Genomic DNA, 4157 nt, shown 5'->3' on the forward strand with positions numbered 1-4157 from the left:
TGAGTATGACAGTACTGCACATACATCACCCAGAGCAGTATGAGTATGACAGTACTGCACATACATCACCTAGAGCAGTATGAGTATGACAGTACATACATCACCTAGAGCAGTATGAGTATGACAGTACTGCACATACATCACCTAGAGCAGTATGAGTATGACAGTACTGCACATACATCACCTAGAGCAGTATGAGTATGACAGTACTGCACATACATCACCTAGAGCAGTATGAGTATGACAGTACTGCACATACATCACCCAGAGCAGTATGAGTATGACAGTACTGCACATACATCACCTAGAGCAGTATGAGTATGACAGTACTGCACATACATCACCCAGAGCAGTATGAGTATGACAGTACTGCACATACATCACCCAGAGCAGTATGAGTATGACAGTACTGCACATACATCACCTAGAGCAGTATGAGTATGACAGTACTGCACATACATCATCTAGAGCAGTATGAGTATGACAGTACTGCACATACATCACCTAGAGCAGTCTGAGTATGACAGTACTGCACATACATCACCTAGAGCAGTATGAGTATGACAGTACTGCACATACATCACCTAGAGCAGTATGAGTATGACAGTACTGCACATACATCATCTAGAGCAGTATGAGTATGACAGTACTGCACATACATCACCCAGAGCAGTATGAGTATGACAGTACTGCACATACATCACCTAGAGCAGTATGAGTATGACAGTACTGCACATACATCACCCAGAGCAGTATGAGTATGACAGTACATACATCACCTAGAGCAGTATGAGTATGACAGTACTGCACATACATCACCTAGAGCAGTATGAGTATGACAGTACATACATCACCTAGAGCAGTATGAGTATGACAGTACTGCACATACATCACCTAGAGCAGTATGAGTATGACAGTACATACATCACCTAGAGCAGTATGAGTATGACAGTACTGCACATACATCACCCAGAGCAGTATGAGTATGACAGTACTGCACATACATCACCTAGAGCAGTATGAGTATGACAGTACTGCACATACATCATCTAGAGCAGTATGAGTATGACAGTACTGCACATACATCACCCAGAGCAGTATGAGTATGACAGTACTGCACATACATCACCTAGAGCAGTCTGAGTATGACAGTACTGCACATACATCACCCAGAGCAGTATGAGTATGACAGTACTGCACATACATCACCTAGAGCAGTATGAGTATGACAGTACATACATCACCTAGAGCAGTATGAGTATGACAGTACTGCACATACATCACCCAGAGCAGTATGAGTATGACAGTACTGCACATACATCACCTAGAGCAGTATGAGTATGACAGTACTGCACAGACATCACCCAGAGCAGTATGAGTATGACAGTACTGCACATACATCACCTAGAGCAGTATGAGTATGACAGTACTGCACATACATCACCTAGAGCAGTATGAGTATGACAGTACTGCACATACATCACCTAGAGCAGTATGAGTATGACAGTACTGCACATACATCACCTAGAGCAGTATGAGTATGAAAGTACTGCACATACATCACCCGGAGCAGTATGAGTATGACAGTACTGCACAGACATCACCCGGAGCAGTATGAGTATGACAGTACTGCACATACATCACCTAGAGCAGTATGAGTATGACAGTACTGCACATACATCACCTAGAGCAGTATGAGTATGACAGTACTGCACATACATCACCCAGAGCAGTATGAGTATGAAAGTACTGCACATACATCACCTAGAGCAGTATGAGTATGACAGTACTGCACATACATCACCCGGAGCAGTATGAGTATGACAGTACTGCACATACATCACCTAGAGCAGTATGAGTATGACAGTACTGCACATACATCACCCGGAGCAGTATGAGTATGACAGTACTGCACATACATCACCTAGAGCAGTATGAGTATGACAGTACTGCACATACATCACCCGGAGCAGTATGAGTATGACAGTACTGCACATACATCACCTAGAGCAGTATGAGTATGACAGTACTGCACATACATCACCTAGAGCAGTATGAGTATGAAAGTACTGCACATACATCACCCGGAGCAGTATGAGTATGACAGTACTGCACATACATCACCCGGAGCAGTATGAGTATGACAGTACTGCACATACATCACCTAGAGCAGTATGAGTATGACAGTACTGCACATACATCACCCGGAGCAGTATGAGTATGACAGTACTGCACATACATCACCTAGAGCAGTATGAGTATGACAGTACTGCACATACATCACCTAGAGCAGTATGAGTATGACAGTACTGCACATACATCACCTAGAGCAGTATGAGTATGACAGTACTGCACATACATCACCCGGAGCAGTATGAGTATGACAGTACTGCACATACATCACCTAGAGCAGTATGAGTATGACAGTACTGCACATACATCACCCGGAGCCTCTTAACGTGACAAATGGTGTTTTGCGCACAGTAGCAGGAAGAAATCTTTTACAGTCAAACATGTTTATCCCCGGAGACTCTCGCCGGAAACGCACGTCCAGATCTCTTCCTCGTGTCGTGCACAGTCGGCGTCCAGGAATCGCCTGGGAATGAATCATGTGCGAGAGTCATTGTTCTGGCCTGTCAACGAAATCACGATGAACTCGGCTATCTTTAACCTTTGGCCACACCTCTGCCGCGGTTCCCATGCGCCGCGAGCCAGACCCCCACGATGCCGCGGCCCCCTGAAGACTTCCGGGCACATGTCGTGAGTTGATGGTTAACTCGGGAGGGGGAAAAGGTGTGCGGGGCCCGGACACACACACAGGGGCCATTGACATCTGCACTGTTCCGTCTTATGTAAGCGCAAATGGGCAAACGCCGGCTTCCTGCTATAGGTCCACGACAAGTGACTTTGCATTGCATTTCGGGGTTGATTAAAGAAGTCAATGGAGAGGATCAAGCATGTATATGCAGACGATTCATTTGAACAACTTCCACCTGCTTCACTTTCAGACCCAGAAGTGGGAATAAATCACTGGGTTTAAGGGCAAAACGAGTTAAAGTGGCGTTGTTTTTTTGCTGCTGCTGCTGTGTTGGTTCTATTTGATAATATACACAAATATACACTTAAATAAGACGTTCATTAACTGCTCAAATTGTCAGTATTAAACCAGTTGTAGGTGATTTTGACGTTTCAGTTGTTGTAATCGTCTTTTACTGTTAAAGGTCCGGGAAAAGTGATGGAAAATCTTTGCGATATCGGGCTTAATTGTTGTTGTTCGATTCCGATTGCAGCGAAATCACTGCTTTGATCCAGGACTCAGAATATTAAAACTGACTGGAAAATCCATTGTATAAGAAATTAAATTACAAGAAAGAAAACAGACCTTTGTTCGAGAAAAACTGCTAAAACATTACTAAAATGCACTATTAATTGAGAAATGTATTACTTATTATCAGTTGAATTAAATTATTCTATGTGGATCAAAAGCATTTAATAGCTTAATTTACTGAAACTATATATATATATATATATATAAATATATACATATATATATATATATATATATATTCAATAAGCAAACATTACATGCATTATATTTGTTTTTGTTTTTTTAAACAAAGTTAAAGAGGAACAGGCAGTGATGGAAAGAAGTGGAAAAAGAAGTGCTTTGGTGGACACAATATTAATGTTTTTATTTTGTTTTTCATAATCTTCTTTTCACAGTAAATCATTTGCTTTGATGCAGACTATTTATTTGGCAAATTTGAGAAATACAGACCCACAGTTTACTGTACTTTAAAATAATAAATGTGAAAAACGTGTTAGTAAGCCTATCGCAGCTGAAATAACGGTGTGAAAAGTAAAGGTTTAGGAAAGCATCAATGTGACACAATCTAGGAAGGAACCTTTATGTACAATCTACATAGAAACAAAACTGTCTAAATTCTCTCCCCCTCAGCAAACTTTTATCAGAGGCTTAAAAACACTGCACTTTCATAGTAAAGTGGGCGAGTCGCGTGGTTATCTGCGTGAACTCTGACCCTGCTGTTTTTCTGCCACATCCAAACAGATTCCTATAGGTTAGCATAAGGTAAAGGTCATTACAATGGGAAAAAATACATTCATCTCAATTTGAGCAGTTTGGACTTAGATTTATT

The sequence above is a fragment of the Eucyclogobius newberryi genome, unplaced genomic scaffold (assembly GCF_026437365.1).
Source record: "Eucyclogobius newberryi isolate DKJ021-1_F unplaced genomic scaffold, fEucNew1.0.hap1 SCAF_12, whole genome shotgun sequence".
Lineage (NCBI taxonomy): Eukaryota > Metazoa > Chordata > Actinopteri > Gobiiformes > Gobiidae > Eucyclogobius > Eucyclogobius newberryi.